Source organism: Capra hircus, chromosome 5 (assembly GCF_001704415.2).
Source record: "Capra hircus breed San Clemente chromosome 5, ASM170441v1, whole genome shotgun sequence".
Classification (NCBI taxonomy): domain Eukaryota; kingdom Metazoa; phylum Chordata; class Mammalia; order Artiodactyla; family Bovidae; genus Capra; species Capra hircus.
Genome location: NC_030812.1, coordinates 105,408,519 through 105,435,450, shown reverse-complemented (window position 1 = coordinate 105,435,450; position 26,932 = coordinate 105,408,519). Strand labels below are relative to the sequence as shown.

Here is a 26,932-nt window from a genome sequence, read left to right as displayed (position 1 = left end):
CTTGGATTTTCTCGAGCTTCTACCCCCAAAACCAGAGTCTGCCTGCTTTACTGTGTTATGCTTTCCACCTACTCTTCTGGCATTAACAGGGGGCTGTCCCCCCACCACCTTTTTCTGGAAAAAGTTAATTTAGAGCTTTTAGATAATAAGTCTCCTGGGCATAATAAGAGTGTTTCAATCCAAAAACCCCTCTGATGGCTTTCTAGCCTGGCTGACAGGTTTGTCCGGACTCTTACAGCTGTGCATGTGATTGTTTACAGCCTCCCGACTGCGAGAGGCACAGGAAGCTTAAAACATCCTAGGAATGTAGGGGCTTCCAAGGAGTCAAAATCATTAGAATAGGACTGATTAAGGGTTTCATTGTTGAGCCAATACTTGCTGCCAAGTTTTCATATCTTTTATTTGTTGATATAGTTTGTATGTAGAAAAAACAGGTAGTAGCCCCGGTATTAGCAACATTAGATCTTTGAGTTAAGTACTTTCTTTGTTATAACCCATTGCACCTTTGTTCTACAGGAATGTAACTTTATTTAGTACTTTGAGGGTGATACAGATTAAAGAGAAAACACTTCAAGGGAAAATGAGTTTTCTGGTTGATAGACATTTATCTAGGAAGAGAGCCATAAAAATGTTAACAGGCCCCCTGGCCAGAAGATGATGTAAAACCACCTAAGACCTTTTGTATACGGGATGTATGCAAAAAGAAAGCCTGGTCTCAATAAGGGTCAGTTATGTCCTTGCATAACTCTGCATATTCCATTATTTCTCTGTGTACAACTTGGGGTATATAAGCTGCTTTTGAAAATAAAGTTGTGGGTCTGGCACCAATGCTTGGCTCCCCCATGTTGTTCTTTTCTCTCCTTTCAGGCTGGATTCCCATCTGGAGCACAGAGGCTCTCCGAGTCTACTTATTTGCCCTGGCTTCTAAGACCCACGCGAGAGGGAGCCCAAGGTGGGGCACCCTCCGCTATTCAAGTGGGCGCCGGTGGCCTATGTAGATGGTGCAAACTCCTTGTCTCGGAGCTTTATTAGTCTCCTGTGGAAACGAGTTATTCAGCCTCTATTCTCCACTAATTTTCCTACTACACTATTCTTTCCTAATCTCTCTTTATAAATAAATCTCTCCTCACTGACTCCATCCCCACTTCAAATTCCCTGGATCCACCGGGGTTGGACCCCGGCAGTTAACTCTGTTCATTTTTGTGTCATGTATCTTGGAGTGTATACAGATTTAGTGTTGTGATATCATCTTGATGGATCAACCCCTTTATCATTAGTAAATGCCATTCTTTATCTCTAGTAATCAGAAATATCCTAAAAGTAAGGCGAGGCATGTCTCTCTTCACCTCTTCCTTCTTCTAGCAAGTTGGGATGCTGATGGAATGGCTGGAGCTCAAGCAGCCATTTTGAGCCATGAGCTGGAAACCATGAGTTGAAAAGAGTAGAGCAATCAGTTCAAAGAGCCTGGATCTCAGATGATTTTGGAGCTGCTATACCATCTGTGGGCTGTTCACCTCCAGACTTAGTTTATATGAGAGAACAAAAAAACTGATGGCTTCTTTAAGGTATGTGTTTGAATATTCTATCACTCACAGCTAACTTCAGCCTGGTGTGGTGGATGGAGTGGTAAGCACAAATGTCTGCCAGAGAATGTGAACAGGGTTGCTGAGGATGGGCAGTGAGATGGGCTGTAATGCTGGGCACTGGTCACCAAGCTCTTCTAACTGTATACTCATCACTAAAATGTTTTCAGCACACCCCACAAATATGTATATTTATTTATAAATTTTACTCATGGATTGTTGTCAATCTGTATAGCAAATACCATCAAAGCTTTTTTTTTTTTAAGACGAAAGTAATTAGGAACAGAATCCTAAGTAGATTGTCTGTCTGCACTTTGGGGCCCACTGGTACGGGCTGTAAATGGAGGGATTAGAGGTGTACAGGCAGGCAGGAGTCAGACCACGGGCAGCCAAGCCCTGGAACTTGGACTCACATCCTGAGACCCACAGGAAAGTGCTCAGTGAGGCGGTCCCTTGATGAGAACCACATTTCAGAGAGAGTCCCAGGGCAGGGGCGGCATGGGGCTGGGGCTGCCTGGGTGCTTGGGGAGACCAGTTAAGCAGTTGAGGCTGGTGTCCAAGAGAAAGACGGCAGGGTCTGAATGGGCCAAGGGCAGCAGGCTGGAGAGCAGGGGGCAGACACTGAAGGCAGGTGTGCATACAGCCAGGAGGCTGCAGAGGAAAGATCCTGGGAGGAGGAAGCAGCCTTGGGGAGACTGATTCGCAAGGGACTGGACCGAAGGAGAACAGGGGAGCCAGAGATGGGCCACAGGGCCAGTGCTGCTGAGACAGCCCATCCCAAGAGCCTGGCAGGTCTCACCTTTGCCAGAGCAGCATCAGCGGAGGATGCTGAGGGGTAGGGGTCCAATACTGGGGGCGAGAAGGGAGTGGAGATCCAAGGTAGATATTTTCAAATGAGAAGGCGGGGGAAGCAGCTAGAAGGCCTAGTTAAGGTGGAGAAGCGTTTCTGACTTTGTAAGAAAGGGTGATTTGCATGTTCATCTCACGGGGAAAGATGCCACTGCCACCACTAAACCCTCCTGGCTAGTGACCAGGGATGGGGGGACAGGCTGAAGGCGGGTGGGTGGGCCTGAGTGGTTCCAGATGGGCCCGGCAGGCAGCCGGCTTAGACCACTCTCTTCCCTGCCCTCCTTTCTCCCTGCTTTCCTCAGCCCTCCCCTGTGATTAAGACCATCTCCTGGGGAGGCTCGTAGTAGGGGGTGGGGTGGGAATGGGGCAGCAGCCCCTGGAGAGGAAAGCAAACCCCAGCTGCCTGATAGACTTTCTCCTGCCCCCCTGCCCCGCTGCACCCCCGTCCTCCACCCCCAGTGACTGGAGGAGCCAGGCTTTGGATCATCTTCCAGAACCATTTTCCCCTGAGCTCCAAGGAGTGTCTCGTGATTTCTCAGAAACAGACTCATCTTCTTAAGTGGGGTTCATTGGGTGGGCAGGAATCAATGGGAGGACGCTCCTGTAAGGGGTACGAGATAGACAGTGGTGGGGGAGGCAGGTGGGGCAGAGACCCTCCCTCCCCTCAGGGGATGATAGTCAACTGTGTCACAGGATCCCAGAAAGTCCTGTGGGTATGAGGAGGTGGCCCTGCCTCCTTGACCCTTGTTACTGGTGGCTCAGACAGTAAAGAATCCGCCTGTCAGTACAGGAGACCTGGGTTCGATCTCTGGGTCGGGAAAATCCCCTGGAGAAGGGAAAGGCAACCCACTCCAGTATTCTTGCCTGGAGAATCCCATGGACAGAAGAGCCTGGCGGGCCCCAGTTCATGGGGTCACAAAGAGACGGGCCTGAATTAGCAACAGAAAAGAACAACACAATAATACACTGTCTGTAATACACTCTCTACCCCCGGGGTCTCAGCAACCCCTTATTCTCTGATGCTCCTGTGAGCCCTAGCTCAGACTGGAGGTGCCCTGAGCCTCCATCTCTCAAGTGGAGAGATCCCATGCTTGGGGTGTAGGGGAGGCTTGGTGATTCTAAAATAAAAATGAAACCAGTATATTTGCTGTGGAAAAACCAGCTCCACCCTCTCCCATCAGTTAAATAAGTGCCACTTTCCTGCTCTGGGTTCTTGGTCAACAAAAGGTCAGGCCTGCGTGATGGTCAAACAGTTGGAAAGGAAAAAACAGTCTAAGTGGTTTAACGTGTAACTGAATATAGGCTTGGAATGAACCGTGGCTGCAGCTGCTGCGTGTGTGGTCCTGCTTCACCCTCTTCCCTCTCTGCTTCATTTCCACACGCCTGGCCTAGTCCTGGTGGGTGGACCATCCCTCTGAAGGGGTCCGAGAAGTGGGGCTCCCTCAGGCCTCCAAGAGGGACAGCTGGTCAGAACCCAGCATTCCTGACTTGGCCCCTTTGAGAACTGAGAAAGCTGAGTCCCAGGGTGGGCTGGGGGGGGGGTCACACTGTGGCCAAGGTCACACTGCAGATTAATGGCAGGACAGAGAGCTAGACTTTTTGCCCCATGGCCACCAAGAGGATTATGATTGGCTGATATGCTTATATCATCAACTGTTGCTAAAATGCCAATAGGTGCTTAGGGGCTTCCCAGGTAGCACAGAGGTAAAGAATCTGCCTGCCAAGGCAGGAGACGTGGGTTAGATCCCTGGGTTGTGAAGATCCCCTGGAGAAGGGAATGGCTACCCACTCTAGTATGCTTGCCTGGAGAATCCCATAGGCAGAAGAGCCTGGCGGGCCCCAGTCCATGGGGTCACAAAGAGTCGGACACCACTGAGTGAGTAACAACAACGACAGAGCGTGGTGAGCTCTGCACTGAGCGCTGTGTGTGCACCAACTGGTTTAACACCAAAAACAACCACGAGAGGGTTATCACCCCTTTCACTGGGCAGGAAACCGAGGCACAGAATGAGAATGCGGAGAGGCATGTGGGAGTGGGAGCAGATGTTCACCGGTCTGTGGAAAGTTCTAGTTTCGGCCTCTTGTAACTGCTTCCAGCTCGGCGGTCTCTAGCTGAAGCTGAATGGAGGGGTGTCGCCGGGCATGGACCCCAGATGGGGACCGCAGGAGGGGGTGGGGCCACTGTTCTCTGATCCTGGCAGGATCCTGGGTCAGGAGTGCCACCAAGACCCCAAATCGCCCTCCTCCCTGCTTTTCCATCTCCTTGACCTCAGGGCTGAGGGTCGCCAGCTGTGAGTGCTACAGCAAGACTTCGGCTAGCCTGGGGCTCTGGGTGACCACCGGCTTGTCCTGTGACGTCATCGTGTTCACTGTGGGCAGGTAGGGCTGCAGGCGACTCTTCTGGACCACGCGTAGGTTCAAATGTTACTTAGAGCATCATGTGGGTGGTGCCAGAAGTGAAACTTGAATTAAAATCCCAACACCAGAGGCACATATTTTCCTAAGTACGGGGCTTTTTTTTTTTTTTTTTACTTCATTTGCAAGTACCCCTGCGTATTCAATGGATTAGTCGGGGCTGTGCTTAAAACTTAAGCAGGTGGTCTGTCTGCCTTCTGAGTCTCTGCAGCGATACATACACAGTCTTGGAGGTCCTGCCTGTAGGCTAGTATCACTCTTTGTTGTTTTTACTGAGTCCTTCTTTAAAAAAAAAAAAATCGCCGTCTGACCCAGGAAATGGGGACTTCCCTAGCGCTTATGATAGGAATCAGTGAACAGGGAGGGCTTCCCTGGTGGCTCAGTGGTAAAGAATCCGCCCACCAATGCAGGAGACAGGGGTTTGATCCCTGATGCAGGAAGATCCCACATGCCTCAGAGCAACTAAGCCCGTGAGCCACAACCGCTGAGACTGTGCTCTAGAGCCCAGGAGCCACAACTGCTGAGCCCATGCGCCACAATTACTGAAGCCTGAGCACCCTAGAGCCTGGACTCTGCAACAAAAGAAGCCACTGCAATGAGAAGCCCAAGCACCACAGCCCACAACTGGAGAAAAGCTTTGCAGGAGCAAACATGCAGCACAGTCAAAAAAAAAAAAAAAAAAAAAAAGAATCATCGAACAAACAAGAACAGTCGGCAGATTAGAAGATGCTGGTGTGACTATCATCTGTCACCTATGACTGTGTGACCCTGGGCAGGTCATAGGTCCTCTTGGGCCTCAGCTTTCTCATCTGTCAAATGGGGCTGATGCTGGTCTGGCTTTGTCTCCCTTGCAGGGTGGTCATGGGCATCACATGAGCGGAAGAATTTACAAGAACTGTGTGTACTATGGTGACAAACTCAGTGCCGTGCCAGGGTGAAGGGATTATTACAACCGACGCCCTAAGAGGTCTTTGATGAGGAACAAGTCATGGGTAACCTGATAGAAAACGTCAACCAGAGGCCGTGTATCTGGCCGCTGGAGATACAGGGTCACAGCCTCTGCACCTAAGCCCACTGCCCACTAGTGGGGGTCACGTCCATGGCCGTAACAGGAGACCTTTTCCTCAGCTGCTCAGGAAGAAGGCACCTGCAGAAAATCAGTCCCTTACTTTGACAAAGTTGATTGGTCCAGACATGACAGTCATTCAAAAGAAGGGAGCATAAATATTAATAATATTTAACTAAGGCTACTATTAAGATGAGCCTCTGTCATGAGAGTCTATCAACTAACCTGCGGTGGAAGCATGCAGGGTAAGAATGATAAAGAATTATACTCTCTATAGATTATAGGGAAATCAATTTGAGCTTATACATTGAAAAGCAACTGAGCTTTAAAGGGGATGTTTCGGAGAAGGCAACGGCAACCCACTCTAGTACTCTTGCCTGGAAAATCCCATGGGCGGAGGAGCCTGGTAGGCTGCGGTCCATGGGGTCGCTAAGAGTCGGACACGACTGAGCGACTTCACTTCACTTCACTTTACTGAGGATTATACTAGAAATAGTACGGTTGATACCAGTAAAGAGCTCCTTAGGTCTCTGTCAACCGTGTTTAATATGAACCTATAAAATATGTATTTGGACATTATTTTTCCTAGACGTCCCCTTCTTATCTTTCATCAACATCTCTATTTCTAAGCTCTCTTTCAGCCAAATATGTTTCTATGTGCAACCTCCTGCTGGATGGGTTGGTCTCAGTTTCACTTGAAAGGCTTCCAAACTCTGACATGGGTCATCTGAAATTTTCCGGTTTGTAAGGACATTCTGCTTAAAAGTGTGACAAAAAAACCCCATTTTTTCCTATACTTTTTAATACCCTTCTCTTAAAAGGTAGATATAGTTGAATGTTATCACTCATTTGTATTTTAGTGTGAATTTGCTAAATTGGATGATTTCCTGTTTTACCAAATTTTAAAGCTGAAGTTCGACACATATATAGTAAGGTGCAGAGATCTAAGTGTATAGCTTGATGATCTTTTTCAAAGTGAACAGATTCATTTTAAGGCTATGTATTTTCCTCTGAGTACTGTGTTGGCTGCTTTCTGCACATTTTAATTCATCATATTTTCACTATACATTTCAAAGTATTTTCTAATCTCCACTGCCATTTCTTTTTTGATCCAGGATTATTCAAGTGTTGCTTGATTTTTCAAACATTTGGAGAATGTTTCAGTTGTGATTTTCTTGCCAATTTCTGGCTTGACTCTACCGTGGCTTGAGAATATGCTCTGTATCATTTTAGTCCTTTGAAATTTGTTGAGACTTGCTTTATGGCCCAGAAAAAATCATTTCCTGTAGTGAATGTTCCACATGTATTGAAAAGAGTGCGTACTTCTCAGTTTTGTTAATTACGTTTTAAAAACATTTATTTCTACTGAAAAAGAAGGGGGAAAGGGGCAAGGGTTTTGGTGAACTCTAAGCACCTCATCTCCATTCTTAAAACAGGAAGATGCTGCGAAAGGAACACCCTCTGTGAGGTGGGAGAAGGGGCTCCAAGGCAGGGCTGCAGCCTGGGGGACCCATGGGTGGGGCTCCACGGGACAGTGTAGCAAGGCCTCTGTCATCAAAGTAGGGCTAATGGGGTCATTAAGCCCAGAGAGGGGTGGCTATCACCTCCACTGATTCCCTCCATAACCCTTCTGTCCCTCTGCAGGATGTAAGGAGGACTAGCCTTGGCATCTAGAGACCTGGGTACTGGTTCCATCTCTGTTTCTAACTTGCTCTGTGTCTGTGGGCCTTGATTAGGTGGAGCTGGTGGTAAAGAACCCACCTGCCAATGCAGGAGACATAAGAGATGCAGGTTCGATCCCTGGGTCAGGAAGACCCCCTGGAGAAGGAAATGGCAACCCACTCCAGTATTCTTACCTGGAAAATCCCATGGACAGAAGAACCTGTCGGGCTGCAGCCCATGGGGTTGCAGAGAGTCAGACACGACTGAAGCAACTTAGCACATAAAACTGCAATGACTCTATATCCCTTACTGAGGTGGGTAAGGCCGAGTCCCTAGCCTAGGCCTTATTGCTGGCATGTAATTTCTGCCTCACCTGAGGCTCCGTGTATATGATCGTGTGCTTACACATAACAAGGGCCAATACTTACTGATCCCATACCACCTGTCAGGTATGGTCCCAAGCCCTTTGGAAGTGTCCCCTCTTTTAATTCTCACAGTAACCCCATGAGTAGGCATAGGCATTACTCCATGTGACAGAAGAAGAGAGGGAGAGAGAGGGGACAGATTCTGCCTGGGCCAGTCGGTCAGTAAGCAAGGGGTGGAATTCAGTCACGCAGTCTGGCTTCAAAGTGACTCCTCTCGGGGGCCGATGTGTTCCAGTTTGCCCACCCAAGGCCAGTTTCTTCCGACAGTCCTGGTTCACACCGATTACCTTGACATGAAGATTGGCAGTACTCTTTTCACTTAAAAAAATATCCCGACGTGGATGTTCAGTCCTGGCTCTTCACCCGTATCTTACATTGTGTGCCAACAATGTTCAACATTCCTCAAGCCCCTGACTCTCTGGCCCATCCCCTCCACACGCTGTAGATTTCTCCAGCCCACAAGCTCTGACATCCAGCCTCACCAATGCCACAAAGACGCATAAGGCATTTCCCCTAACCACAGCGCTGGCTAAGATTTGAGCTAAGTCTGTATCCTGAACATGCTCCTGGCACCCAGTGCATCACTGGATGGGGAATGGATGGATGGATGGACATATGCACCAAAGAGCCACGTGAAAGTCTGTGCCTGTAACAGTGACAGAACTATGTCTCCCAAGTTCCCCAGGATGCCTGGGTCAAAGATGCTGAAAAGGGAGAAGCGAAGCTTACAGCATCCTTTGTGCGCCTTGATGCACCCGAGTGTGGAAGACATTTCGCATGGATGGTTCAGCACCAGCCCAGCACCTCCCGCCAGGCCTCCTGGGACGTCCCGCCCGAGCCACCAGGTGCTTCCTCCCTCCTCTCTAGGCCACCCTCTCCTTTCCCTCATCTCTCAACGCCAGCCCCAGCTGAGAAACACAGTCCCAGATCCACGGTATATCAAAATAGAAAAGCTTTCTGAAAATAATCCAAACACGGCACGAAAGGGACCTGGGACCAGGACATACCCAGGGACCTGGGACCAGACATACAGGTGCTCCCTAGAGGAGGCTGACCTCAGATGAAACCACAGGTGTTGAAAATGGACATGTATCAGCTCCTCTCCGACCTCCACGTGCCCTCTTTTCCCTGCACTGGCTTCAGCCCATGGGTATGGCTCCCTGGCGGAGGCTAGGAAAGCCCACAGCCCTGAGGGCAGCCCCAGGGGGCTCTCAGGCTGACAAACCCTCTGGCTTCCTCCCCCTCCTACTGCAGGAGGCCCAGCATCACAGCAGTAGTGGCTGAGCTGTTAGAGGTGCGCTGAGCTGGGAAGTAGCTCATTAAATAAACAAATGCCAGCTCCAAGGGAGGCAGGTCATCCTGCTCTGTTCCAGAAACGGAAGCTTTCCTAGTCATGGAGATGAGCTGTTTTAGGGCCTGGAGAAACCATCTCCAGCCCCAGCGCCTCTCCCAGAGTCTGGCCAGCAGTCCGAATCCCAGCCTCCTCTAGCTTTGGTCCTCAGGAGGGCCAGGCCTTCAACGGTCTTGATGGTTCAGCAAAGCAGGTGCCATCATGTCTATTTCATAAATGAGGAGGCTGAATCTTTCCCTGACACACCCGGGAACCAGGTCCTGGGGCCAGGGACATCAAAGTCCAGGCCCCTCAGGTCTGGGTTTTCCGCGGGCTTTGAGGGGAGGGGAGGAATTGCCTCCATGCAGAGTTCACTGCCCTGTCCAGGCTTGGCCCCTGGAGCCCGGACACACCTCCTGAGAAGCCTCGTGCAGCGAGGATGAAGGCTCACAGGGGGCCTTTCAGGGTGGGTTCAGGGTCTGTAGGGCAAGCAGCAGCGGAAGCAGAAGTCCCCAGAGCCCAGGCTGTGGGGCTCTGCAGAGGGGAGTCACGGGGGTGGGATACAGCCAGGCGTCTGGCCCCCTACCCCTCCACTCACCCCAAAGTCACTTCTAGTTGCCAAAGCCAGAGGCAGCATCTCAAACCCATTCTTCTTCAGCTCTGCTGCCTTTGAAACCACCCATCTCACCTTCCCCTGGAAGCTCGCTTTCTGCTGCTGAATTCAGGGCTCTTCTGTCTCCTGACCCCTCCCCTGGCTCTCCTTAACCCACCTGCCACGATCCCACTCCTCTGAACCTCTCACTGCCCACATCCTGCCACACACCCACCCACATCTCTGGCTGCAGTGGGCTTCTCACTGCTCCTATATCTGTTTTCCCATCTGAGAGGAACTCATTAATCTATGAATTCATGGAACCTCACTGTGTGATGCGCCAGGTGCTGGGATGAAAGATGAGAGGTGACTGAGACAGCCCTGACCTCGCAGAGACCACAACTGGGGAGTCAGACACATGGGCATCACTTCCACACCATGCACAAGGCTCAGACAGAAACGCGTGCCTGGGGTGCTGAGGAGGGAGCCCCGGAAGAGTGCTCAGGATCAACGGGAATTTAGCAAAGAAGGTGCAAAGCAGGTCTATGCCAGGCTCAAAACTGGCCTTTATTCTGGAAGCATGCGGACACCACTGGACCTTCTGACTCAGGGGATGACAGGATTAGGGTCACTACTTAGGAAGTTAAATTAAGTAAACCCAAATGGTTAAGCAAGCTATAAAGCAGAGCCTGGGGGGATGAGCATTCACTTAAGCGAATTCTCAAAATCACCCGTGGGCCCAGGTATGTGTTTTGTTGACTTCTGGTGGCTCTGTAAGGTCATGATAGAGACCGTGGTATTAGGAAGGCCAGTTCAGTCCAGTCACGCAGTCATGTCCAACTCTTTGCAACCCCATGAACTGCAGCACGCTAGGCTTCCCTGTCTATCACCAGCTCCTGGAGCTTACTCTTACTCATGTCCATTAAATCAGTGATGCCATCCAACCATCTGATCCTCTGTCGTCCGCTTCTCCTCCCGCCTTCAATCTTTCCCAGCATCAGGGTCTTTTCCAATGAGTCAGTTCTTTGCATCAGGTGGCCAAAGGATTAGAGTTTCAGCTTCAGCTTGAGTCCTTCCAATGAACATTCAGGACGGATTTCCTTTAGGATTGACTGGTTGATCTCCTTGCAGTCCAAGAGACTCTCAAGAATCTTTTCCAACACCACAGTTCAAAAGCATCATTTCTTGGGGGCTCAGCTTTCTTTATGGTCCAACTCTCATATCCAAGGGTTGGCCATCTCGGCCACCATCAGTCCCAGGCAGCAGCCTCGGCTGCCCACCTGCATGGGTGAACCAAGCCAGGGGAGCAGAGGAGGCTGGTGGTGAGACGTGGGACTCTGAACCACCAGGGAAAATCACTGCCGCTCTAAACTACCACCACAGGGTTTTAATTCTGATGCACTGGGTCTCAAATGCACCTTTAAAGAACAAAGCATTGCCATCAAATGTACTTACTGCTCCCACTAAAACCAGCTTAATTATAGTGAAGAATCCAGTCTATAATTTTTCCCACACTCACAGATGGATCTATATTATAATTTTCCCGATCTTCGTGAATGAATGGATCACACTTTCCACCTAGAAAGAGCTGCTCCTTTCATCATCCACATGGAGGCTTGTGTGTGAGGCCTTGTTGGAGGCAGGGAGCTACTTGGTCATCATCCCCAGGGAAGGGAGGTGCTCAGCATGAGGGGATTTGGGTGGGAGAGAGTGTGGCCTGGACCCCAGGCGAGGAACAGGCACCGAGGGTGGCCCTCCCTTCCCATGATTCCCAAAGAGAATGATGCTCGGAATGGCTAATGGACATGGCATTGGTGTTACAGAGGCACTGGCAGACGGGGGAGGGCCCGGGTGTCCGGGGGTCTAATTTGGGGCATCCCTCCCTACCTGCCAGCACCTTGGGCAGGTCACTGCCCTCTGTGTACCTCAGTCTCTTCATCTGCATAGGAGGACGTTGCTGTTCTAGCAGGACATTCTTTTAGGTAAGTTTTCCTGTAGACCCTCAACATATGAAACAGATAAAACTGCGGCTTCTCTGGCAGAGGGAGTGTGTTAAGCCCCTTCCCCGCATTCAATTTCACTTGATCCCTGTCTCCCCTCCCCTACACACCCTAAAGCGGGAACCACAGAGTAACCCACTCCAGCTCTGTCTGAGGCCAAGATGCAGGTGTGAGCTTCCTTATTCTTTAATGGTACCATCACCTGGCACGAGGGATTGTGGCTTCGTGTCCCATCTGGGTTGCATTGAGATTCGTTTTGGAGAAGGAAATGGCAACCCACTTCAGTATTCTTGCCTGGAGAGTCCCATGGATGGAGGAGCCGGTGGGTGACAGTCCATGGCGTTGCAGATTAGGACACGATTGAGCGACTAAAGAACAGCAGCAGCAACACGGCGCTGTCCACGGTCGATAAACCGGGGGAGAGCCAGGGGGCTACATCCCAGGGGTCTGTATCATAGACCCTGAAGGTATTTTTCGAACTGAAAGGGACCTCCACGATCATCTGAGAAGCCCCTCTTCTGATAGATGGTTTGGGTTGTGCTGAGATTCCCTGGTGGCTCAGACAGGAAAGGATCTGCCTGCAAAGCAGGAGACCTGGGCTCTATCTCTGGGTTGGGAGGATTCCCCCCACTCCACTATTCTTGCCTGGAGAACCCCATGGACTGAGGACCCTTGGGGCTACAGTCCATGGGGTCGCAAAGGGTCGGACACGACTGAGCGACTATAATTTCACTTTCAGCTTGTGCAGTCCTCCTTGGCCTCAACCCCATTCTACTTTTTCTTTCATTTTTTATTGTGGCAAAATACATACAACATAAAATGTACTGCCGTCACCACCTCAGGCCACCTGCACAGATGAGGGGAATAAGAAAGCCAAGCGGTGAGCAATTCTCATGATAACTATGAGGTCGACATTCTTAAGACTCCCAACCCCACAGACAAGCAAAGTCCTTCAGCCTAACTACACATCCACCCCCTTGCCCACTCCCCGCATGCTCCCCCGTATCCCAGAGCCTGGCAGGTCGTCCTGCCCAGCTCCCGGTGCCTGCTCCCTGGAGCATGTCCTAGTTTGGGTCTGGCCAGGCTGGTTCATGAGCCCAGCTGTTCCCCGGTTTCAGCATCAGGCTTCTCTGATATCTGCTCAGCTTTTAGCTGCTAATGACAGCACCTCTGGCCAGGAGGCCTCTGGCCAGTGGAGCCTTGCTCTGTGCCCTCGGTGGGGGCCTCGGGACCCCAGGCCAGGAGGACTGGCCTCTTCCCTCTCCCCACAGCAGCTCCCAGCACTTCTGACTTGCACTGTCCTGACCCTGGACTCAGCCAGGAGACGGAACCCAGGCTGGGTCTTAGAAAGCTGCACTGGGACCTCAGGAGTCCGGGGCCATGGTGACCAGGGCTGGGCAAAAAGGCTGACCACCACACACAGGCCCAGAGGAGGCGGTGGCCAGAGATGCCAGCCGGTGGGCTCTGGTCCAGCCGTCTGGCACAGGGTAGGCTGGGAGCATCTGAAGCAGGTCTTCCCATCAGTGTGCCACCCACCCGTCCACCCATCAGTGGTCCAGCCGACACCTGGGTGCCAGTGCCTTGGAGGGACTCACAGACGGTCAGAAGGGCTGGGTGAATGTGGCCCCCAGAGGGGAGGGAAAACCCCATACCCGCAGCCTCCCAGTGACCCAGGCAGAAGCGGGGAGCACTGGGCCCACAGGCCTCCCAAGCTTGGGTTTCAGGCTCAGACTGGAGCTGGAGGAACTCGCGGTGGCGCTGTTCTTGGATGCCGGGGTAGGGGGAGGTGTTTCCTCCATTGTGGGTATTGAGCAGGGAAGGGGCGTAAGACGCACTCATAGCCTGGAGGGTGCAAGAGGCACTCAGGTCCCCCGGCAGCGATGGTCCCAGCTCTTAGACTCAACAAGGACTCGCCACCGGGCTTGACTCAGGGGCCCAAATCTTCAGACAGAGATGCCCCACAACACTGCTCCCACCCCCTTGCCCCACTGCGGTTCTCTGATGTTTGGCTTGGGCTGTCACATACACGTCATCCTGACCAGTGGTGTGACCTCGGGTAGGTCATCCCAGCACCTAAGTCAGTTTCCCCCTCCATCCTGTAAGGGAGAGAGAGTGAGGACCCCAAGAGCGTGACCATGAAGACCAGGAAGTATGGCTAACATGCAGCCTGCCCGCACCCCACCCCCATCACACCAGCAGCAGCAGGGCCTCCATCGAGGGGACCATGGTGGATTGGCCGCTCTGTGGCTCTAAGGACGAGCCAGACTGCAGGAGGGATGCTGGGGGTGGGAGTGACTCAGAGCCCTTCAGTATGATGCACAGGACGTCATGCTGATGGACATTCACAACCCCCACCCCCACTCCCCGGGAGTCAGAAAGGCACAGGCACTCCTTCCCAGGCACCAGGAAATTAAAAAAAAAAAAGCCCTGAATGACACAGTAACTCATCTCCATTCCCAGAGAGGAGGATCGGTGCAATTCCTCATCTGGTTTCAAAATAGGGCCTGCACTGCGTCTGGTACAGGATACTGTGGCCTAGCGGTAAGGCTTTGGAAGACCATTGCTTCCAAGGAGTTAGATATATAACTTGGAGGCCCCTGAATTTGTGTGGAAAAATGTTGCCATTTACTTGCAGGGGGATCCCATAGGTTTCAGCACATCCCCAAAGGGGTTTATGACTTCCCTCCGAAATAGGCTAAGGTGTCTGTTTTGGGTGGGTACAGACAAGACCTGGACTGTGAACTCGTGCAGGAAAGGCCGTGTCTTAGATACAGGCTCAGAGACCCCAGGGAAGCAGCAGAGGCCGAGCTGGGGAGGAAGCCAGGCGTCCCGGGCCTCCAGACCTCCCCCCGCTTCAGCTCGCTGTCTGCCACAGCACACAGATTGGTGGATCCGTGCACGTGTGTGTGCAAGGCGGTGAGAGAGGGCACTCATGCATCCGATTCTAAACGCCAATTTTCACTTTGGGACTCGGATGTAAATCTGCTAGGTATTAAGTCCAGGAGATGATGTAATTTATTGAAGAGCACTTGGAAGCTGCTAGGCTCCCTGATAAATAAATCATGTTTCTTCATCCCCAGGTCTGTGAAAATGAATCTTCTAGGGACTTTTATCATCCCCCATCTTGCCCCCCTGCCAAAGTATTAGAATCTCCCCTGTAGGAGAGCCAAGCATACAGAAACCTGTCTCTTTGGAGATGCTAGACCTTTCCGGGCCAAGAAATAGCACACTCATATGGCAACTAACCAGCAACCCCTGTACTGTCACCCTAATTCTTTCCAAAAGAGCTTTAGTTTCATGAGTTACAGAGGGAGGATGTTATAGAAACGGACCTGGCATCAGAACACCCTAGCTATTGCCCACATTGGCTCCCGAATCGGGTACCAATTACATCATCACCAGGAGCATCATTATCCATTGTTCCCAAAGTTTGGAAAGCTGTCTGCAGATCCCAGGTCCAGAAGATGGAGAAATCACTTAGAAATCACTTCATCCCCATACGTTGGCCAGGGAAACCATTTCTGTATTCTCACCAGGTAAGACTGGAAAGAACTGGGACACAAACCTGTATTTCTGATCTTCAGTCCTGGTTTGGGGTGGGGGAGGGGCGATGCTGTAGACCCACAGGGCTGTCCCCATGACCACGACCCCTGAGCTGTCGCTGCCTCTGGCCGTAACCAAGCCCACTAACGCCAGGACATCAGAAGCTAGGGAGGGTCTAGTACTTTGGAGATGTGAACACTCTAAAATGATGCCTCATTACTGCTGATGTTGATGATACATAAAATCTGCCTACCAGTCTGGCTATTAATTTTCTAAATGAGGAAGGAAGAATGGAAGGACCCAGCCAGCTCCACGGGGAGCAACTGCATTCCTGACAACCCAGATGGAGTCTTTCTTTCTGGTCGCCCATGCGCCTCTGATCCTTGAATTCTTTCTAAGATGGCACGTCAGTGCATGCAAGCCTTTGGAGGGAGCAGGCTCACCCTTCCAAGGACACCCAGGACACTGGGCAAGGCTTGGGATAACTGGGAAGGAAATAACTGGTTTCCATGTCCACAGGATCACCAGCTTAGATTTACTGAAATGCCACATACCGCCTGATCGTGGGCGAGCTTTCCCTCCACCCCCACCAATGCTGAGGCCAGACATCCTGGGACTGGGGGAAGCCTTGAACTTTGTGCCTCAGAATCCACAGCTGTAAAATGGGGATAACTGCACCGTGATGATGGTAGGAGATGACATAGGCTAAGCCCTCACATGGGCTTTCCAGGGGGCTCAGTGGTAAAGACCCCACCTGTCAATGCAGAGGAGATGGGTTCCATCCCTGGGTCAGGAAGGTCCCCTGGAGGAGGGCGTGGCAACCCACTCCAGTATTCATGCCTGGAGAAGCCTATGGGCAGAGGAGTCTGGCAGGCTCCAGTCCACAGGGTCGCAAGGAGTCAGACATGACTTAGTGACTGAGCATGCATGCACGCCTCACACGGTGCTTGGCACGCAGCAGGATAGCAATAGGCTCAGGTCCCTGCGACGCTCTGGTCAGTATCCATGTGCTACATCACTGGAGGGCCAGCAACTGGCTGAAGCACCCTGGGTGGGAGTGGTCTGTCTACCTTTGAGGGATGCTGCTGCTGCTGCTAAGTCGCTTCAGTTGTGTCCGACTCCGTGCGACCCCATAGACGGCAGCCCACTGGGCTCCCCTATCCCTGGGATTCTCCTGGCAAGAACACTGGAGTGGGATGCTAAGAGAACAGAATTCACACTCAGTCATGATGCGAAGGTCAGCAATACAGCTTTCCGACTTCCCAGGCACGAATAATGTTTATTTCAATGATTTCAAGGTGGTTTAGAAGTGTGCTTAAATCTTTGCATTTACCAAATGTGTACCTTCTAAAAGGTGTACTAGAAGAGAAACATACACATAGTCATGAAAAATAGAGCCCAAAGCTAATATTGCTATTCATGGTAACACTGATTAAAGATAACATTATTGTTGGGACTTCCCTGGCGGTACAGACTCTGCTCCTCCAATGCAGGGGACGATGGTTAGAGCCACGGTCGGGAATCTAAGATCCTACATGCCATGTGCTACAACGAAAAAATTTTTTAAAAAAATTTAAAAGGATAACATTATTGCTGTCGATGGTGGTGGTGTTCTAGTCCCAAGACCTGCTTCCTGCATCGCATGTCACTTCCTGGGGCCCTGTGCTTAGTTGCCCAGTTGCGTCAGCCTCTTTGCGACCCCACGGACTGTAGCCCACCAGGCTCCTCTGTCCGTGGAATTTCCCAGGCAAGAATAGTGGAGTGGGTTGCCATTTCCTTCTCCAGGGGATCTTCCCAACCCAGGGATCAAACTAGTGTCTCCAAACTAGTGTCTCCTAGGGCCTTGGTTGTGTATAAAGTAATGATTACAGTTATATGCAGCCTTGGAAGAGTCTTCCAGGCCTCGCTGTTCCACCCCTCTCCACCTTGCCCTCTCCACCTAACCATCTATGACGTTTGCCTGCAAACAAGAAGGTTTAGGTTTGAAAGGCTAAGGGTAAGAGAGACAGTGGTCTCTGACTTGAGGTGCATCAGAATCCCTTGGAGGGCTTGTTAAAACGCGGTTTACTATCCCTGCCCAAGAGTTCTTGAGTTGGCAGGTCAGGAGGGCCAGAATGCTGCATCTCTAACCAGCTGGAGGAGGCCGAGATCTCCCTTTGAGAACTGCTGCCTCAGGGCAGTGCTTTTCAGCCTGAGTTGCACTGAACGTTAGGATCTCAGAGTGGGGACACCCTGGGTGTGTTGAGCTGTCCACGATCTCAGCCTGGGGCTCACTGCTACTGCCTAGCACTCTGTCTTTGCACAGGACCAGTTGAAACATTTCAGGCTTTGTGGGCCTCTGGCCTCGGCTGTATATTCTTTGTGTTTTGCTTGTTTTGGCCCTTTAAATAGGTAAAAATCACCCTCAGCTTGCTGGTCATCCAAAAATGGTGTGCAGAGCCCTGGAGGACAGCCAGTTACGCAACTACTAAATCTAACGATGGAAACGGCAACTCACGATCAGCATTAATCACACAGTAAATGGAAACCAAGGTAGAAGGCAGACTGAGTCAAAGGAACAGAAGGCACCCTGTAAATGCGGCTTCTCCCGCTCACCTTCCCGTTATCCTCACTGTTTCCACTAACACAGTGTTCCTTCTACATTAAAGAGGGGGCAGGCTTCCTTTCACCCTCCTCCTCCGGCTCAAGGTACCACTACCTGCTTCCTGCCATGTGCTTGGAACTTTCCATTTCCAGTGACTGAAAAGCCCTCAGTGGTCTGCTCAGAGCTGCCAGAAAGTGCTCATTGCTTTCTGAGCATTTATTTCTCTCTCTGTGCTTCTAGTCCGAGCTTCCTGTTTCACCCTCCCTCCCCACAGGGAGAGAGGAGTTTTTCTTCTGGAATGAAACTCCTGGCTTCCCTAAGCCTCTGTGTATGCCAAACACACCCCAAACGTGGAGCCACGTGGCACCTGCACGCGGCCCCTCCTCTCCTCCCTTCTCTCCAGCCCTGAGGGCACTGGGTCCCTGGTCATCAGGCCACTCCTTCCCCTGTCCCGACTTATCTGCTCAGCTTTGGCCAGAAAATAGCCATGCCCGGAGCAGCTGAGGAGCTTCTCTGAATGGGCCTCAGAACTCCTAGAGGCTTTTTGCTTTCTGATCCGTTCCAGATCCCAGATGAAATGGACAACACCCACCTCTGCTCCTTTCCTGTTCTTTTCTTCCGAGGCTTTAAAACGCTCAAGAACTTGTGAGGGGAATGACCTAAGCTGACTTTCAAAAAATGTAAATGATTTCAAGTAGAAGGGTGGAGGCCTAGAAAGGAAACGGCAGCCTCCAGCATTTTCCAAAGATATAAACCTTGAGTGGGGATCTGAGGACACTTGACCGGCCCACTCTTTTAAGGGATTTGTTGTTGTTGTTCAGTTGCTAAGTCGGGTCTGACTCTATGTGACCCCACGGACTGCAGCACGCCAGGCTCCTCTGTCCTCCACTATCTCCTGAAGTTTGTTCAAATTCACGTCCATTGAGTCGGTGATGCTACCTAACCATCTCATCCTCTGCTGCCCCCTTCTCCTTTTGCCTTAAAGGATTAATTCTGCCCTAACTGGGCCACTATCCAAAAATGTGACCCACACGAGGGTCCTCCTGGACTTCCTGGGCCACAAACATGTACAGCTTCACAAGGCCCCACCTCTGGTTTAATGCTCAGCCGTTTCATCTCGGAATTCTTAATCATTTATCTTTGAACTTGTGTGTGGTACATCGAGTCCCACAGGATGGTGGGCACGTCGGGGAGATACACATAGTATACGTGCCCACTGCTCCTTGCTGCCACGTCTGACCTGGCGTTTCTGGTGTCCCGTGAGCATAGAATCCCAGGGCGTTCTTGCTGTGTGGGGTTCAGAGAGCCCAGAACAAGTACAAGAAGCCCCCTGCATACGAAGGAGTTTGGTCCTGTGAGTGTGTTCGTTAAGTCCAATTTGCTGGTAAGTCCAATCACGTTAGCCTAGGTACCCAACTAACACAAAAGGCTATATAGTACTGTACTGTAATAGGTTTTATAATAGTCTTCATACAAATAATGCATTAAAAAACACAAAAATACAGACACATTTTTAGTCTTACAGTACAGCACCTTGAAAATTACAGCAGTACTAGCTATATCGCCGCTGGCTTTACAGTTGCTTCCAGACATCCTGGGCTTGAAATAAAGACACTGTACCACTGTCCTCTACGCACCACTGTACCAAGAACACAAATACACACCCACTTAGAGAGGATGCATGCACGCGACAGTATACCCCAGACACGGGAACTAACTTATGTGATCGGACGTGTGAACGCACGTTCGCATCTGTGAAAGTTCATAATGTGAAGGTTCGTACGTAGGGGGCTTATTGCACAGGTAAGGGGTTACGTCGACGACGTAGCAGCCCCTGAGGCCAGGCTCCCTGCTGGCCAGGAACCAGAGCTTGGTTCAAAGCCGACAGAAAGCCGTGCATTCTGAGAAATACCAACAACCAAAGGAGCCTGAGACGGCCCGTCCTTTCTGATTTCTGCTGCTTCCGGCATGAGACACCCATTTCCACGGCAAACGATGACACGGGGGAAAAGCAAGGACGGTCAAGCATAGCTTCTTTTCTTTTCCAGCCTTCCTTTATCATCACTAAGCCAAAAGTGGAGTGTGTTGATAGAATGTGTGTGTGTCAAGAAGTGAAATAAAAACAGTTTGAATCAGTTTCGTGCCCCATTTCTACTGTCCTGATAATAATAAAATACCTGTGCACACAAGGGGTGTGAGATAAGAATTGTGTCACATTGATGACTCAACATACAAGTTAAAGGGCTGTCTATTTACATTGAAAACTGGCACCGCCCAATGTAAAGGTATTTCCGACTCAGTGGACACGAGTTTGAGCAAACTCCAGGAGATGGTGAAGGACAGGGAAGCCTGGCGTGCTGCAGTCCATGGGGTTGCAGGGAGTCAGACACGACTGAGCGGCTGAACAACAATGTAAAAGTGAATGGTACAATTCACGCAAATCATTCAAAACGTTGACTTTACTCACAACGTCATTAAAAAGCAAGTTAAAAAAAACAAAAAAAAACAAAAAAAAAACCCGTCATGACAAGTCAAGAAAGAGGGCAGGGAAGAAAGGAAAAGGCTTTATATTTTGGTGCCTTTAATAGTCCTTTTTTCCCGATTTTTGAACTAAAGTCCCGGATGAGAGTTTGAGACACGGTCTCAGGCTGATGAGTCCTTCCTGAAATATCCGCCCAGTGAACATTTACTGAACTCCTACTGTCTGCCCAGCTGTGTGCTGGTTGCCAGGAGCAGAAAGTCAATACTGTGAATGTAATTTCCATCCTCTAGTAGTGGGGCACAATAGAACTCTGCAACCAGGTTTCGGGACATCATTTTCTGAACGTGAGAACTCTCATAGATGTCTACGAAGGGGGCTTCCAAGAGAGAACTCTCTTTACAGTATTACAAGAAACTTGGGCCTTCACCTATCCAATATACTTCAGAGATCAGCTACCACCCTCCTCGATCAACCAGAAGAGGTGATGCTTTTTTAGTAAGCTTCTGCAATCAGTTCCAGGCCTCTAGCAAACTGACACACACAGCTCACTCCTGTCCTTCGTTCTTTCCTCTTCTGAGTCTTTTATTTTTATTTATTAATTTATTTTAAAAGATTTTTTTAAAATGTGGATCAGTTTTAAAGTCTTTATTTAATCTGTTACAATATTGCTTCCGTTTTATGTGTTGGATTTTTGGCCCCAAGACAGGTGGGGTCTTAGTTCCCTGACTAGGGATTGAATCTGCACCCTCTACACTGGACCACCTAGGATGTCCTCCTTCTGAGCCTTTTAAACACAACAGAATTTGTCAGTAAATGACATAAGCTGATATTTTTAAAAAACATAATGAAACAAAACAGAAAGGTGGGTCTTTGGTTACTTTTGTCAGATAGAAAAACACATTTTCACTTATGTTGAAGTTTGGCTGATAGAACATCTTTCAAAGGTCCGTGTTTAAAAAGAAGAGGAGGAATTTATAAGTCAGGACGAGGGTGAGGACGGCTGTGGGTTACCCACCCCCACTACCTTTAGAGAGGGTTTGAGAACACTACTCTGGATCTCAGCACTCCAGGGACCTGGCAGAGCAACTTCCCATAACATTTCCTGAGCCTCTGTAATCTCTTCAGGTCTTGAATTCTTGGTATTTGCCAGCAAAGCTCCTTAAGCCTTTAAGAAGGGCCATCTGCGTACCCACCTCCTCCCACAGGGAGTAGGGCAGAAGTTCTGGAATATAACTGGCTCCTCCTTGCAGACCTTTGGGGAGGGGAATCACCCAGCTGGAGGGGCATCCAGAGGTGGGGCTGGCCTGCTGGGTAACCTCAACGACCTGAATCCAGGTTAGGACCCAGAGACCATCTCCTCTGTTTACATGGCAGGAGACTGAGGCTTAGTGAGGTCACGGAAGCTGCTCAGGAGAAAGCAGAGCCCAGATTCCAGGCTGGACTTTCCCGATTCTTCTCTGAGCTCCCACTGTGGCCTGGGGGAGCCTCCCTTCCCGCCTCCTCCGCAGTCTGCACTCAGCTGTTCTCTCCTCTCCTCCTGGGAGTAAGCATCGTCTCCTCCACAACTAGATGCCCAGAGGTCAAGGCTGGCTCTTTATTATTTCTCAGGACCAAGGCTCATGCCCCAAACCCCTGGCTCCCCCCGCCACTGGCTCTGCCCTCTGCCTGTGCCATCTTGTAGTATAAACCTTATGGACCCGAGAACCACAAGTCAGCCTGGGGGGATGCATACAAGAAGCAAGGTCAATGGTCAAAGGAATTAACAGAGGGCTCAGTCTTGCACTCAGGTCCCTTCTGTCCACTTCTCTCTTGTCTCCCTCCTTGACCAGTGACCTAAAACAACCCTACGAACAACTCGACCTCCTTCCCCATCCCTGGGTGAACCACTGATGCCTGGCCCTCGGGGTTTAGCAAAGGTGGTGATGAACTATATCCCGAACCCAGGCATAGCACTGGACACGGAATCACCCCGCCATTCACAAGTGAATTTACAAGAAGCGACAAAGGAGGGACATTTCCCATGGCTGCTTAAATATAGGGCAGGGCCTGCCATCCACCTTGGCCTCCAGGCTCAAGAATCACTCAAAGAGGAGGGTGTTCTCCACTGCCAGCTACTCAAGAGAACCAGGTTGAGCAATCTCCTAGAGAGAGACATATCTGGGCAGGTGGCCTGGGACACACCCAAGGGAGGACAATGACAGAAGGGTCCCCTGCACGTGTAGTTCTCCAATATCAGCGTGCATTCTGTTCACTCTGGGATGCCTGCTGTAGCCTCCTGATTCAGTGCCCCGTGCCATACCACGTGCAGAGTCAATTTCTCACTAGCCTTGACCCAAACTCAGGAAATTAAACCAGTTGCAAAAAATCAACCATATGATGGAATCCATGGCCAAGCAGAGACACCTGGTGGGACGATAGCTCTGACCATCTGAACCTCCGCCTCTGGTCCTCCCCAAGTATGGGATATTCCCAGTCCCAGTACTGGTATTGAAAGGGCCCTATCGTCTTTGGATGCAATGGTTTTCTAGCTTTATTATAGTGGGAGGGCCCTTTCGTCAAAGGAAGTCCTACCCAGAAGCCAGCCTGTAACTCAGGTCAGCCCGGAGCTGGGGTGCACAGCCCCAGGACCTGCCTATGGGGCTGCAGCTCTTGCACAAGCTCCCAGGAGCACAAGGTAAAAGACACACTCCTCACTGAGTCACTCACTCACTCACTGACACAGCCTCTTGGAGCACCCACCAGGTTCCAGGCGTGATGAGCCGGCAGGTAACAGGACCCAGGCGGGGCCGCTCCTCAGCGAAGCTCTCCGTGAGGTTGGATGCTGGCAAGAGAGGGTCAGATGGTGCTAGGAAGGAAACAGACAAGCGCAATGTGACTTAGCCAGGAGGTGGCTGCTTTAGATAAATGGTCCCTTCCTCTCTGAGGATGTGAAATGTGAGTCAAGATCAGAATTGTAACCTGGAAAGATGCCGATCTCAACCAAAGACGAGGGCACAGCCCAGAGAGGTGAAGGGACTTTTCCCAGGTCACACAGCAGGTAGGAAGCCGAGCTGGACTGAGCCCAGTTTTCCTTTCAATGTTTCCTAAGCAGCTATTATGGGCCAAGAAGCCTCAGTGACAGGTGACATCCAGGGGCCACAAAGCACAATCACACCCTGGTGTCTGGGGCTTTCAGGACTCTAGACACCCTCTCAGGCTTCCTCGGCAGGTCCAGTGTCGGGCAGGGTCCCCTGTGACCAGAACTGAGAACCCTGAAGCTGGTGAACTGACTCATCTGAAAAGACCCTGATGCTGGCAAAGATCGAAGGCAGGAGGAGAAGCGGACAGAGGATGAGACAGTTGGATGGGATCACTGACTCAATGGACATGAGTTTGAGTAAACTCCGGGAGTTGGCGGTGGACAGAGAGGCCTGGAGTGCTGCGGTCCATGGGGTCGCATAGAGTCGGACACGACTGAGTGACTGGACTGAACTGAGCTGAAATGAGGCTGGTGACTTGGGACAGAGAGCTCCCTCCTCTGCCACCTCCCTGGCCTGAGCTGTAGAAGGTGCCCTGGCTGCACCCAGGGATCACACAGGAGAAAAGCCAGCCAGTGGGTGTGAAGGTCCCGGCCTGCCTGGAGAAGGCTCTCTGCACAGCCCAGAGGACCCATCGAGCCAGCTGCCCTTGTGTGCTGCCGAGGCATCCACACCAAAGGGCCTGCCCCAGGCAGGCCTGCACAAACCTCACACTCCAGGGGATCACGGCTGGCGTTGGGCACACACTCTCATTTCTGGAACATGCAGGGAAGCAGTGAGAAGATAGCTCCTTCCACTGCCTGCAGAGGGGGCCCCCAAAAATGTTAGTTGCTCAGTCATGTCCGACTCTTTGTGACCCCATGGACTGTAGCCCGTCAGGCTCCTCTGTCCATGGGATTCTCCAGGCAAGAATACTACAGTGCGTTGCCATTCCCTTCTCTAGGGGATCTTCCCGACCCGGATTGAACCCAGGTCTCCTGCAGGCACTCCCCAAATCCTCAACTGGAACTGTGGCTCAGCCCTCGGCCTGTGCCGTCAGAGCCTGCCTGCTGTCAAAGCACTCTGCCAGGACTCAGCTCTCTTAAGCAGCCAGCCACCTCGAGAGGTGGGCAGGACAGCACTCATTAGACCCAAAGCAATGGAGCCCCAGGATGACAGGAGCAGGGGACAGGTCACTGGTTCAAACTCAGGCCTCTAAAGCCACCTCTAACGCAGCTGCCCACAGCCCCGGTCCCTCCCTACATGTCCACCTACCCAGGGTGTGTCCCCAAGAGTCCAGGAGCTAGAGGGCACTTGGGGTTTTTCCAGGAGCTCTTTCCTCTCCAACTCTTTGCAACCCCATGGACTGTAGCCTGCCTCTGCTCATGGGATCCTCCAGGCAAGAATGCTGGAGTGGGTAGCCATTCCCTTCTCCAGGGGATCTTCCCAACTGGGGGATTGAACCTGTGTCTCCTGCACTGGCAGGCGGATTTTTAACCACTGAGCCACCAGGGAAGCCTCACCTCTCCACCCTGCCCCACAGTGTGTGTCCACACGCAGAGACCACCAGCACTCACCCCTCACCCTCGGCCCCTGAGACCCAGCTCGAGAGGCCTTCCTGAGCCCCTTCCATGTTCTCCAGCCAAGTCATGTGTGTGGACGCAGCGTTGGTGAAAACAACACACCCAGAACCTTCCACACCTCCTGCCCTTCCACACCTCCTGCCCTTCCACACAAGCCAGCCAGCTGCACGCACAGGAAGGGGCAGGACACGCGGATGACAGGCCCTGCAGGGCCGGGTACCCCAAATACACAGATGTGCCCACGGACTTGGGGACCAGCCCGCCCAGCAGACAGACGACTCCTGCGCCAAGAACAGTCCAATGTCTGGAGGAGACATGCCAGCGGCCCGCATTAAGCCAAGGACACCTCCGTGCTAGCTGGGATGGCCCTCGACCTGTCACCTTGGGTTGCGCATAAGAGCCACCAGGAGTCAGGGTGGACAAAGGGAGTGACGTCTGGAGGAGGGACAGCAGGCACTGAGCTTCCTTCCAAGACACAAAGCGCAGACAGGCGGTCCCGGGAGGACAGCTGGGGACGCCAGCTGGGGACAGGGCAGCCAGGACTGCGTGCCCCTCCTTTCCAGAATGGGCCGCCGCGCTGGGCCCCGGGCACCCCCAACTCCAGCCCCCTCCCCTGGAGTCGCGAGCGGCCGCCGGGCCCCCTCCCGCGCCTCCACCGCACTCACCGGCTGCGGGCTCCGCAGCGAGGGCCTCCAGGGCCGGCCGGCTAGGGGCTACAGGGCTGGCGGGTCAGCACCGCAGCCGCGCTCAGCCCCGAGATCGAGATCGGCACTTCCTGCGGCCGCGCCCCGCCTCCCGAGCGCCCACCCCCGGCCCCTCCAATGCCCGGGCTCCTTCTCCCGCCGCCCCGCCGGCTGCGCTGGTCTTTGTTTGGGGTTGGTCTTTCTCTCGTTTGGAGAGCGGGGGCGAATCCAGTGGGAATCAGGGCCGCTGGGGGGTGGCCCCGGGTCCCTGCGAGGAGCGGGGATTGACGGATGGATGGATAGATGTCGGGCGGCCTGCAAGTCCCCACTTGGGCCTCCGCCAGGGCTCGCTGCCCAGCCCCCACCCCCACCCCGGGTCGGCCCCTAGTGGGGCGTTAAACCGGCAGGGTCCTGGGAGAAGTTGGCCGTGGTGGTGGTGGGGGGTGGTTGCCCAGGGCCTCCAAGAACCAGGCCTTATCACAGAGCCTCCCTTCCCTCCTCCCCTCCCCGCAGAGTCCTCCCCACAAGGACGACCCCATCACTGCCCTAGCCCTCTGAGAGTCTGGTGTGCTGCCACTTCCCCATTTCCTGGGCCCTGGAGGAGGGACTGGAGGAAAAGGAAGAGAAGGAGCAGAGACTGCCCCCCGCCCCGCACCTTGTCCTGTCCTGGCCTCCCGCAGGGGCAGAGCTGCCTAAACTGGATCTGACCAGCAGGGCGAGACAGCTGTTGCCATTTCCCCAAGTAGCAAAGGCCAGAATTTACCCACCTCGTGGTCTCTTAAGACTTGACCGCGGGGAGCTCGGTTACCCGTTTGCTGGACTGCTGGGTCCGGGAAGACAGAGTCGGGGGAGAGTTGACAGGCCTCCCAGGACTGTGAAAGGTGGACAGAGGGGAGGTGGGGTGGGGGTCTCTGTGGGGTCCATGGTCCCCATAGAGGAAAACCTGAAATGGGGCGGTGACTGGGGAAGATGCCATGGACAGATCTCTAGAGCTATGGGGTGGGCGGTGGGGGGGAAGGGGGTGTGCAGCTGAACGTCCAGGGCAGCGGGTCTCAGAAAGGAGTTGCCACTGTGGTGCTGGGCGTGAGGGAGCCAACCCGAGATCTGGAGGGCTGTGAAGCTGAGTTGCAGGGCGGGTG

The 26,932-nt window shown here is 52.1% G+C and overlaps 1 protein-coding gene across 3 annotated transcripts in view; it reads right to left on the bottom strand.

Annotated features, from left to right (window-relative positions):
• The window catches only part of TSPAN11 (tetraspanin 11), a 66,950-nt gene extending 40,640 nt beyond the window's left edge, over window positions 1-26,310 (bottom strand). For 2 of the 3 annotated variants that reach the window (XM_018048622.1, XM_018048624.1), the window contains exons 1-2: window positions 25,776-26,310; window positions 23,271-23,376 (exon numbers count right to left, since the gene is read on the bottom strand). The gene's annotated coding sequence lies outside the window, so the exon portion shown is untranslated. The remainder of the gene's footprint in view (window positions 1-23,270; window positions 23,377-25,775) is intronic. The other variant, XM_018048623.1, reaches the window with a different exon arrangement.